The 12,425-nt window shown below is 40.1% G+C and overlaps 1 protein-coding gene across 1 annotated transcript in view; it reads left to right on the forward strand.

Annotated features, from left to right (window-relative positions):
• The first annotated feature begins 536 nt into the window (after positions 1-536).
• LOC111077942 (zinc finger protein chinmo) overlaps positions 537-12,425 on the forward strand; it is a 50,285-nt gene continuing 38,396 nt past the window's right edge. The window contains exon 1 of the mRNA XM_041593886.1: positions 537-697. The gene's annotated coding sequence lies outside the window, so the exon portion shown is untranslated. The remainder of the gene's footprint in view (positions 698-12,425) is intronic.

Raw genomic sequence — 12,425 nt, forward strand, 5'->3', positions numbered from 1 at the left:
TTTGCAACTAAAGGAAACTAAAAATTTAATAAAATCAATGTAAAATTTTAATTAATCACACCAAAAAACCGTCGTAAACAACAAATCAAAGAAAAAACAAAACCCAAGGAAATCTTTTTGGAACAAACGCAAAAAGCATCAAAAATTTAAGCCAACAAAATTGGTCACTCTTCAAAATTATTGGTTCGGACATACCGCAATACTATACACAGCAACACTACAACAGCAACAACTACAGTAAAAAAAAATACTACAGTAACCGCTACAGTAATCACTCAGTAACAACAACAGCAGCAGCAGAGAACGTGTGTGTTAGTTTGCATAAAAATTTCGTTTCGATAACAAGCAACATAAAAGCTTAACAAAACAAAACAAAACTGAAAACAAACAAACATCTTAATAATATATTTCTAAAATACATACATATATATCTATACATATATCTATGCTTATAAAATATTATCGAAAAGTATTTGGAAAACAATTTTTGATAATTACAAAAGTATAATTAATTGAAAAAATATATAAAAACAGAAACATTTTGGCATAAGAAAGTGTGTAGGAAAGTGAAGTGAATGAGGAAGAAGGAAAAACTTAAGAAATTCAAAATTAACATTTGTAAAGAGTTTTACAAATTGAGGATTCAATCTGGATTCTGGTTTTGGATTAATGCGAAAATTTGCAATTGGATATTAAGGTGAGTTTTAAACACAACTGAATCTCAAAAATTCAACAAATAAAATGAAAATAAATACATAAATAGATCTATCTATGTATAAGACGGATGAATTTTCGAATCAATCAATCAGCCACATCAAAGCCAATTTCCTAGCATCAATCTCTTGGATTTTCTCCCTCCACTTTTTCATACCAAACGTAGACTGTATTACAAACTTTTTGTATTCATGTAGCGCTACCAATAAGATACTTATGTACCCATATCCTCCTTTTCCAAAGTTTCCCCTCCCAAAAAATAAGTGCGTAAGGGCAAAAATGTTGTTTTAGAAAGTGTCGTCCACAAACATTTGCAAACAATTACAGGTACGTCCCTTCCCTATAACAACCCCAACACCAAAACAAAAAAACCCTGCCTCTAATTACAATTATAATTTATGCAAAAAAAAATAAGAAAAACAATTTTTTCCAACGCAACACAAACGAAAAAAAAATTGTCTACGCACTTTGCGTATGATTTATGACACTCGACTCAGCGTTGCATATTAATAACGGTAATGCGTGAAAAGCAGAAGAAGAAAACCAGCGAAAAAAGAAAAGAAAAATGAAGCAAGAAAGCAAAAGTAGCTTAGTTGACATTTATACATATGTACATACATATGTAAACGCATATGTGCATATGAAAGTATGTATACCATTTAAATCAGTGGCGTAGGCAGGATATTTCTTTCCGGAAGGATAGTTTTTAACCATTTTGGTACAAAAAGCGCTTAGGATCCCTTATAGTGCCCGTGTTCCTACTCGTAAGAACTAAGGGATCCAAGGGATTGACAAGATATTTTACCTAAGCTATATATAAAGCTGTTGGACGATGATCTATAAAAAGTAATCTTCGATTAATGTTACAGCTATAACATTAATATATAATATATAGGCCGGAATGCTCGACCATAGCCTGATCTTACCTGTTTCTGTTTGTAAAAACAACATTTTGAATATAATTGCTTTAAGGGTGTTTTAATCCCCCATAAATCCCTCCTGCCTATGCCTCTGTCACACATCCCCTTCTAAGGGCTGTGCATAAATTAAAAATATATTACTGCGCTCCTCTGCCCCTGCCGCTTTTTTCATCCACTGCACACTGCTGTTGTAGCTGCTGCTGCTGCTGCTGGCGTTTCATCTAAGCCAAAAAATGCGTCGCAGTTGACACGCAATCCCCTCATTCAGCCGCTGCCTCAGCTGCTGACTGCTCTGCCAGCGTTGCTGCTACTTTGACCTACTTAGTGGCGCAGCGTGTTCCAAATTTTGTGGCGTTGTGTGTACTCTCTTTTTGTTGTTGTTTCTGGTCGCCCCCTCTCGCTCTGGCTCACACGACCTCCCTCCCTCTCTGGGTTTTCTATTGCGTGTAGTTTTTCTGTTGCTGTTGGGGTCTTCCGCATTTAATTAAATGCACAACTATTTTTTTTTTTGTTTCTCTTTTTGTGTCTTGCTTCGTTTCTTTTGCGCTGCATTTTCACTTGTCGGAAGTGCGTCTCCCTCTGGCACTCACACTCACACTCCTTCCTACTCACACCTCCGTCTCGCATGCTCTCTCTCACGTGCATTTGCACAATCGTTAAGTTTGTTTCTTAGAATATGGGGGGCCCAACCAATCCCATCTCCCTTGCACACACACACTACGCTCGTCCAACGTGTACTATGAGAGCGCGCATATTGGTCTGGTCTAGTCTGAACTGCTTGGATGTTGTAACTGACGCAATGCAAGTGACTCTCATTCTGGCTGTTGTTGCTGCCTGTCGGTGTCGGCACTTGCGTAAAGTGTCTATGATATGCCCGCCGCCGCCCCCCTTTCTCTCTGTTGCTCGTTATAATTGTTTCAATTTTATGACTTGCCACTGCAGTTGCCTGAATTTTAATGCCAACGATTACCAAGAAAGCAAAGAGCAAGCAGCAACCACAATACAATTACGGAGAACCAACAATACGAGTACAAACATAGAAAATGCAACATTATGTTGCAACAAGTACAATACGAAAGAGTGACTTAGCCTAGCTTTTGTGTTAAAAGTTTCAGATACCCAGCAAATCGGTTTTTTTCTTCTATGTTTTCTTGTTTTTGGGATATATTTTATGCACTCGTAATACCCTGTTGTACGTCCGCACAACGATGCAACTGAGTGTGCAACAACTGCTCACCAGTTGCATGATTGTTAGTACAGTTGTCCCAACTTGGACGGGGGGCGAAAGCGAAGAGGCAAAGGGCCAATTGAGACGTCATCATTGAAAATTATTTATTTATTTATTTTCCTGAGTAGATATGTATTTCCCCTACGAATATGAGAAGTGCGTTTTTGAGGAAGTGTTTAAAAAAAAACTGCTATTGTATTCCATGACAAGAATCTGCACTTTAATGAAGGGAAACGAAGTCGAGCTTTTGCGTTTGTAAAAACAGTAAAACAAGTGAAGACATGCATCGTTTTTGTGGCAGAAAACTACAGCTGCACCTCTATGTAAATGCCTCTAATAATATAATATATAATATTAATATTACAGTTATATTTTTTTTTTTTTTAATACCCTATCCCTTTGAAGCAATTAAGCCAAAACACGCACATGTTTCCGCCAAAGTCTGCACTTGGCATTAAAATTATAATCTCAAAAATAAATGAAACTTACATGAAAAACTTGACCATAAAAAACTTCGTATGAAATAATCGTCTTTATGAGCTGCTAATTAGACTTATCAAATAACGTAAAGGCCAACACGAATAAAGGTTTTCTACACTGCAAAAATGTGACAGACAAGTGGGTGGGGGGTGGTGGAGGGGCTATGCTGAAAGGGGAGTGCCCGACCGAATGGAAACCTGTCAGCGTCAGCCAAAGTGACATTTTTTTTCTTTCTTCATTTGCTTCTCTTTATTTAGTTTTTTGTTTTTTTTTTTTTTGGGTATGTTGTTTCCATGGCACTTAAGTGTTGACTATACATAGCGAAACGTACCACATGAGCATAGTAGGCCTATCTTTATGTATGTATCTACATATGTACATATGTGTTCATATAGATACATATTTGTGGAGCTATGTGCAACGTCTGTTGGGGTTTGGCAAACTATGTAGCTTTTATTTTTCTGTATACCCTTTGAGGGGGTATTTGCGCCACATATAGAAGGAAGTATTTGCAACTGACTGCCATAAAATTATCATCCTCAATATATCTTGAGGTATGGCTATGGGTCGTACTATTTCTGAAAAACATTCCATAATACTTTACTAATAGTAGCTCAAACGATAACTATAACGTTCCGGATCGTGCAGCCGTTATAGAAACGATCGATCTTCAGAGTATCTCTAGCTTCGGTCTTTGGAAAGAGTCTTGGCTTTTTTCGTGCAACTTTTTTCTGCCCACCATTGCCCGGTTGGGTTGCTAATTGCCAGTTGCCTTTTGCTCTACTTCGCACACACACACATGCAGGCAAACCAACCACACACACAGATAAACAATCCGAAGAGCAAACGCAAACGAAATGAAACTTTTGCATGCAAGCAGCAGCAGCAAGCAGCAGCAGCAGCAGCAAGCAGTGACTCCAATGTGTGGGTGGAGTGTGTACTATGGTTGCCTTGCCGCAATAGTTTGCACAAATAGGAAACGCATTTCATGGGCGGTCATCTTTGTGTCTCTTTCGCTCTCCCCCCTCTCTCTCTCTCTCTCTCTCTCTTTCTAGCTGTCTCTGTTTCTCTTTGGCGTTTTATCTGCATTGAACAGTTGAAATGTGTAAAGTTTCATTGCCATTCGAGAGTGTGCTGTGCTATGTGTGTGTGTGCGTGTGCGTGTGCTGAAGAGCCGTAAAAATGGCATATATGACATAGGGCCCAAATACATAGCCAGAGGAAATGGAAGTTATGGGAACATACCAAAAATTTTAAATACTTTGGGCAAGGTTTCGTTGCAATATTGAAATAATGATTTATTAGCATGCTGGGGGGATAGATTTTTAATCTGTTCTTCTACAAACAATAAATAACTACAAAACGATAGATATTTAAATACAGATATAATAGAAAACCATTGAATTGAGTTTCCAATCGAGCCAGAATCCACCCCCAGCTGAAGGATTGCAGTTATAAATATAAAAGATTTGAAAGATCAAAATAAAATTGAAGAATGTTTTTTTAATATGTTCAAATTTTGTAGTAGAAATTTCTCATAATGGCATATTCTTGCTACTAAAACAACATATTCATAGTAAAATTCAAGATTGCCATACAAAAATTCACTGAAATCAAATTGCAGGCAGCCAAAAATCACTCAAAAATTTGTCAATTCATAGCCAGAGCTATGTATTACATCACAGACCCAGAACAGAACCGAATGCTGATAATTCCGGAATAAAATAAACCGACACACACACACACAACGGCACGTGTAGATTTGTCGAAATTTTAGACACATGCAGAAGGGCGCAACAACAACAACAACAAAAAAATACATAAAATATTCTGAATAAAAACTACAAAAATTACAACAAATCAGAAAGAGAGAAAAAGCTAATGGATGTCGTTCGTTGCTACATATGTATGTATATAGGAAATACATACAGCCATGCAAACTATTGCCTATGTACACTTGTCGTCAGGCCATGTACTGGGCCTATCCTCCTCTCTCTCTCTCTTTCAGTCACACTCTTCATCAATCTCTATCTCTCTTTCACTCTGTGCGAACGCAACGCCAAAAAGCAGCAAAAAAAAAATATTCACAAGTCGCATCCAAATTGGAGAGGGTGAAAGAGGGAGCGAGGCAGAGAAGTGTTAGAGAGAGAGCTGGAGAGCGACCTACAATTAAATTGGCTCAAAGTGCGTAAGGGGCAGAGGCGTGTGTGTGGCGAGAGAGAGGGAGAGGGGGAGGAGTGGGCAGCGGCCTGCACAGCAACAAAAAAATATACAAAAAACGGCAGCAACAGCAGCGGCAGCGGCAGCGATAGAAAAAACCTTGAACGCCACAACATAATTAAAAATGTGCGTAGACCCCAACACTACCAAAGAAACACTCACACATACAGAGCGATAGAGAGAAATACAAAAAAACTTTTGCAGTGCGTAAAGCTTTTCCCCCCTCCACCCACCAACGCTTCACAAATGACATTCACGCGCAATAAATATCAGGCGGCGGCAGGCGGCAGGCAGCAACAACAACAAAATCGTGAACCTAAAAAAAGCTCAACTGCAAATACAACAAAATGCTTTTTTTTTGTAGTTGTTGCGTGTGTAGGGGGGCGGGGAGGGGGTGGTCTGATGGCAACAACAAAACGAGGAAGTCTAAAAATGGCCGCAACAAAAAAAACTACACTGCTCGTAGGCCTATGACCAATGCAAACGTGGGAGGGAGAGAGAGCGCTGCGCCATGATAAGCTTTCCGCACGCACTTGGAGCTTTGCGATGTCACACACACACACACACACACACACAGTATTACAAAAGCTGTTGGCGTGGTACGATCTATAAGATCGATCTATGGTTTTATAGGAAAAATATAATTACAAGACTTTTAGTTCGAGTTAATATTATTTTTTAATACAATCAAGCAAATCAGTATGAAGAACAGACGGAAAAACAGAGGCCTAGCCTCCTGAACTATTAATGTAATAACTAATACCACAAACATACATACATACATATGTACATTCTATGTACACATTCATCTTCATCTTCATGGCTTTGGTATCCAAAAATCTTAATTCAAACTTAAACACTTCCTTAATCCAAAGTTATTCAACTCTGAATCAAATCACTTTTTAAATAAACCCACAAAATACTTCCTTCAACTCGCACTCAATTAGGCCCATTCCACTCGGCATACCAATCCATCCATCCATCCATCCATCCATCGCTCCTCAAGCTTCGCCATTGAGAAGCTGCAACGGTGACACATTTTCTTTTCCATTCCATTCGTAATACGCCCACCCCTCTCTCTCGGTGGCAAATGCAACAAAAATGATTATTTAATTGAAGAACCTTCGGCTACCCCAATTTCTTTTTAATAACAGCTTATTAAGTCAAGTATAATATACGGATATTATGCCAACAACACAGGCAAACACTCCAGAACACTCGAAGGCACACATACTTATATAATTCTTGAAAATTTCCCCAATCTGGGACTGTCATATGAGATTTTGTATACTCTTTACTTGTGGGCCACAAGGAAGATCGATAGAAGATGGATTTGTATTTATCCATAAAGAAGGAATATTGTCATCATGGTTCGACTGAAATATGGGACACAAGCTGACATAAATTTATGTATATTTTCCTCTCACTTTCTAAGAGGTTCTTTGGGATATTCTGCGTCTGTTGCATTCCCATTATCTACATGGAACATAATGGGTATCTTATAGTCGAATGTCATCCACAGCAGAAAATATGTTATGTGTGTGTTTTTATATTTCCCCCATTTGAAGCGACCTTTTTGGAAGTTCTATTTCCACCGTCTTTTTTCCGGCACCACCTCCTTATGTCACCCCTCTCCCAGAGCCGAACCGCTGTACCCTACCCCATCACGTTGGCCAAGTCAAGCAAAGACGCTTGCTTGGAGTGCACTCGTGTCGCAGTTAAGGCGAGAGCGAGAAGTGGAACAAAAAGCACAAAAGAAAAATGGTTAAGGAAATTAAAAAGCATAAAAACAACAGCGAAAGCAGCAGCAGCAGCAGCAGCAGCAGCAGCAGGAGGAGGAGTAGGAGGAGGGAAACAGCTTCCGTTAAAACAAAAGCGAATCCAAGTGGAAGAAGGAACAAAGAAAGCGAGCAGCAACACACAAAAAAAATAAAAAGGGTTCCCAAAAGCCAAAAAATAACGAGGGGGAGAGACACAAAGAGTGAGAGAGAGAGAGGAGAGAGATGGAGAAGAACTCACGCAAAGCGCACATATGCAGCATTTACCGTTAGTCGCTGCGAGGGGCGGTTTTTTGATCTTGTGGTTAATTTCTTGATTTTGTTTTTGTTTTATGTCGTGTTTCTTTGTTTCCTCGGATTCGCTTGAGATGCAGATAGAAAGAACTTTGGATTGCACTTGCCTGAGATGGGAAACGAATCATTTGCGGGTAATTTCATCCAACAATTGGGGGAAGTTCTTGAAGTAATCTGACTTGCTGTTAACGATAGGAAATGAAAAGATCTTTAGAGCGAAAAAACTGTGACTTTGACTGTGACTTTGGTTGGGATAAATAGTAAAATGAAGATCTACAAGGAAAATGCCGAATCTTGATTGGTATTGATCAATTGAACTAAACAAAAATTTGATTGGAAAGACTGTTTTTTGTTGGATATTCCACCAACCCCATCTCCCATCTCTCAATCAGTTTGTATTTGCCTATTCCCAATCAACGAAATACTGAACAAAAAAAGACAGGGAGATTGCGGAGTATCTACTCCCTACCAATAACGGTTCTCTCCCCCCAAGCCTCTAATGAACTCTCGTGGGCCAACCAACCAACCAACCAACCAGAGAGACAAAGAGAAAAAAAAACCTTTGCACATGCGACGTTGCCTTGGCTGCATTTTCTTGTAATTAGTGTGGGGTAACTAGGTGGCCCCGGCAGTTGTGATGACTCCAACACTTCCACTGGCATACCCTACACACTCCACTCCACTTCGCTCCACCCTCCTCCTCTCCTTTTTGACTGTCTATCAGCCGTGCAGCCATGTGTGCAGCAGCTAACCCTTTTGGGCCCCTCAACTGACATTGAGTGCACTTCAAAGTAGCAATTCAATTTCATGGTTATACCCCATCCCACCACCAAAAAAGAGAGGTTCTTTTTTTTCGTGTGTTTCGTGGTGTTTTTCCCCCGTGTAAATCACGTCTGTAGAAGCGTTGCACTTGAATTCGTGGGGCGACAGAGGCTGAAATGCATTTTAATTAGACCGAAAAAAAAGAAGCTCTTCCCTGCAGGCGGTCCCCGAAATGTGTTTTTATCAGCGGTCATCGCAATGTAAATGAGACACCTTGCGCAAGATGAGTCGGGAGAGAGAATCAGCCACGCATAACGCAACGAAAAACTCGGAAAAGTCTGGGAAAATGCATAAATTAAGCCCGAAACAGCAGCAAAAGAAGAAACAACAAGTGAAACAACAGCAAGCAGTGTGTTATTCAATAGCAGTAAAGTAAACTGCATGCTGCTCACTGCTTGCCTTAAGTGTGAGAGATGCAAGCAAGACTTGCGCAAATGCATTGCTCAATTGTTTGATATTGCCTGTGGGTGGGTTGGAGATGGGGAGTGGGAGTAGCCTCTACTCCAAAGTGTGACTGTTACAACCAAATTAAGCAGCCAAGCGTATAACAAAGAGAGAAGACAATGACAATGCCAACTTGTGGCTGAGTTCAGTCAAGCGCCAAGACATGTGTATGGGAGGGCTACTGCTTTGAGGGTGGAGTGGGTGTAATACACGTAACTGCTTCGTTGCGTTGCTTGGGATGGAAATGCATGCAAGCAGGATGCAACAGATGTGGCCAAGATGTTCGATAAGCAGTGCGCAGTGGTACTTGTGGTTGTATTTAGTAAGCAATTTAATCTATGTATTCTTACATTATTTTTACTCTTCAATAGCTCTCACTTCTGTTATTGCCTAAATGAATTTACCACAATTTTATTTCATTTCTCTGCCATTGCAGGTAAGCGAATTTCCCTTTGTTCGAACTAATTAGGCCGTCGTCTGACTAAACGTAAGTTCCAGCGCCATAATTGCATAAACATTTTTCATTTCTGTATTACTCTTTCTCTCTCCGTTTTTTGCCGTATTTGTTTTGCATTCAACTCCATCCATTTCCTTAGAGGCATTTTCTATTTGCCTTTTTTCCACTACCTCTCTCTCTCTGGCTATCTGGGATTCCTGGCCATAAATTTTGCAATTAACGACAAATGTCACTTTGTCTGGCCGATGGCAACGACGACTACGACTACGACAACGACAACGACATCCACTGCAAGCAACTCCAAACCCAACCCCAGTCGGGCGGAGTGGTGGTGGGTGAGGGGCGGGCTGAGATTGAGGGTTTGAGGTACAACTCTTTATTTTTATTTTATTTTTTGAGCCAGAAGCCAGAGCTCGGCTGTGAATGCTTTTAGCCGAGGACCTAGCCAAGCATGTCCTGGCCTCTGACCGGGCGGACGACTACCCAGCTTTAGCTTCAGCACCACACCACACCACACCACCCACTCTTACGGTCTGCTCGTCCTGCAATTGCATTAAAAAGCATAAATTTACTTTAGCCCAGGCTCGCAACGTTATAAAATCCATTTATGCACTTCACTTGCTCTCTTTTGCATGGCTCCAACTCTGTGGCAGCCACAGCCACACCCCATCCCATCCCATCCCATCCCCCACTCTTTTGGGTTGTGTTGCATGCTGGTCAGACGTTGAGTTCTGGGTCCTAGGGTCCTGCAATCTACAATAATTTCTGATTTCTTTTTTGTGCTGTTCCCATTTTATATTTTTGCTGCCAATTTCTGCAGCAACCAGAGAATCCATGCAAGAGAGAGAGTGGTACAGCAGGATAGAGGGAGAGAGGAAGAGCGAGAGCTATGCAATTTTTACAAAAATTTCCCACCAGCCACTCATGCCCCCCATGCCATACCCAAAACCCACTTTTCTTTTGTTTTCGTTTTCCTGCTTTTTTTTTGGACGATGATGAAGTTTAATTTAGACACGATGGGTCCGAGTCCGAGCCTCAGTTTGTGGCAACCTCACCCATGGTGCACCCGCATGCCAGTGCCCCTCCACACAGACCACCCACTTTCGGGGCCAAATGAAAGCCTCTGCTGCATGTCATGGCAGATGGTGGGAGGGGAAGCGGCGAAACAGGCGCTGGAGGAAAAGTTTCGGAAATTGTTTATAGAGAATATTTTAAATGCAGTTCTTTTTTGCTGCTGCCATGGAATATCTTGTTGCATTCTTTTGGGGAGTAAAGCAGTGTGGGCGATATCAGAAAATTTAATTCATGATATTCAGCGCTTAAATAGTTTTTAGACTTTGTGGCAGCTTCTATTTTTCCACTCGTTTGGAGTAGAAGCCCTAATCCACTTTGTAGAATCTCAGATGAGTGGGTTTATATACTGACAGCTTCAGTTCTTCGGAATTTGATTTGCTGTAGTTTTCCACATTAAAACATTTAAACGGATTAAAAAGTATATGTCATTTATAGATAAAAGTACGAAAGTATAGTATTTGTTTTAATGATTTTTCTGAGGAGTTCTGAGGAACTATAGCAAGTTTTTTCCCTTTAGAATGACATCTTTGAAACCTCTCCTATAGAGATTTGGTCCTGTGAATATCTACATATGTATGTATAGTTTTTTCTAATTTCAAATTGTTTTTCCTGTGGATTCTGCAGTTGGATTATTGCCTCTGGTTGCGTTTTTTTTTCCATTTGTTTTTTTCGCACTGTTGCTGCCCTGTTGCCCGCCCATTCATTAATCTCTTTCTCTTGGTTTCTACCCGTCGTTATCTCCTTTTCCCATCATCTCTTTTTGTTCCTCCTCTGCCTATGCATAGTTTTTGCACAATGTACCACGTGTGTGCTGTGTGTGTGTGTGTGTGTGTGTGCATCCATCCTCTCTCTATTCGTTCAGATGTTTTGTCCATTTCCGTTTTTTGCTCCTCCTCCTAATATAATTTCGATTTTCCCAGTTATTTCATTTCCCTTGCACACACACACACTCTCTCCCTCTCCCTCTCCCTCTTTCCCTCTCTGTCTCTGCATCTTTCTGTGCTGCCTCAAAACTTCATTTCCTCTATAAAGGGGCGTGGCTGAAAATGCTGCAGTTCCCCGCCAGCCCCACCCCACCCCCACCCCATCTCTCTGGCAGATAAACAATCAGCAAACTGCAGCAGCAGCATAAAATAATAAAACGAACAAAAATGTAATTCCCCTTTTTGCTGCTTCTTCTTTCTTTTTTTTGGTACTCGTATTTTCTGGTAAGCGTTTCCTCTTTGAAAAGTTTTTGTCTGCCGACTTTTGCATATGTGTGTGCGAGTGTGTGTGTGTGTGTGTGTTGCATATTTGTTTTGCATGCGCTTTTCTGCAGAATTTTCGGCAATATTCCATTAATACTCGTACTCCTCGTTTGCGACGGGTGGCGTTCTGGGGACCCTCTCTCTTTGTTTGTTTTGTCAGTTGTGCAAAAAGTTTTTTTTTTTTTTATAAATAAATTTTTGCAACGATAAATTTGCAGAATGCAGAAATCAATTTAGTTGATGTGTGTGTTCGTGTGTGTGTGTGTGTGTGTGTGCTGGCCTGGCCGCTGCATAAATAAATCATCAGTGCATTGGGGGGACTCCATAGATAGATCCAATTGCAGTTTCCTGTCTAGCGATCCCCCCTGAAAAAATAACTGCTGTAGAGCGTGAATCAAAATGGAAATTCGAGATGAATAAGGACAGAGGGGAGGGGAATGTGCTGCACCTGTCAGCCTGCATTTTATCTAACAACTAAATTTTATTTGTAGTTTTATTTGCTTTACTCAAAAGGGAATTTGTGCACTAAATGGAATTTTTAAATGAAATTGAATTGGAAATTTGGTAAAAAAAAACAAACAAAAATATTTACAAATATTTCCTGGGGGAAAACAATTGTGTGATGGTTTCTAAGCTGTCAAAGTGGATTAAATTTTGGGGATATTCAAACAATTTACAAATAATAAATGAAACTATAAAATTCTTTAAAATTTTAAATATGGATGCTGAAATTTAAAACGCATTTAT

The sequence above is a fragment of the Drosophila obscura genome, unplaced genomic scaffold (genome assembly GCF_018151105.1).
Source record: "Drosophila obscura isolate BZ-5 IFL unplaced genomic scaffold, ASM1815110v1 contig_200, whole genome shotgun sequence".
Lineage (NCBI taxonomy): Eukaryota > Metazoa > Arthropoda > Insecta > Diptera > Drosophilidae > Drosophila > Drosophila obscura.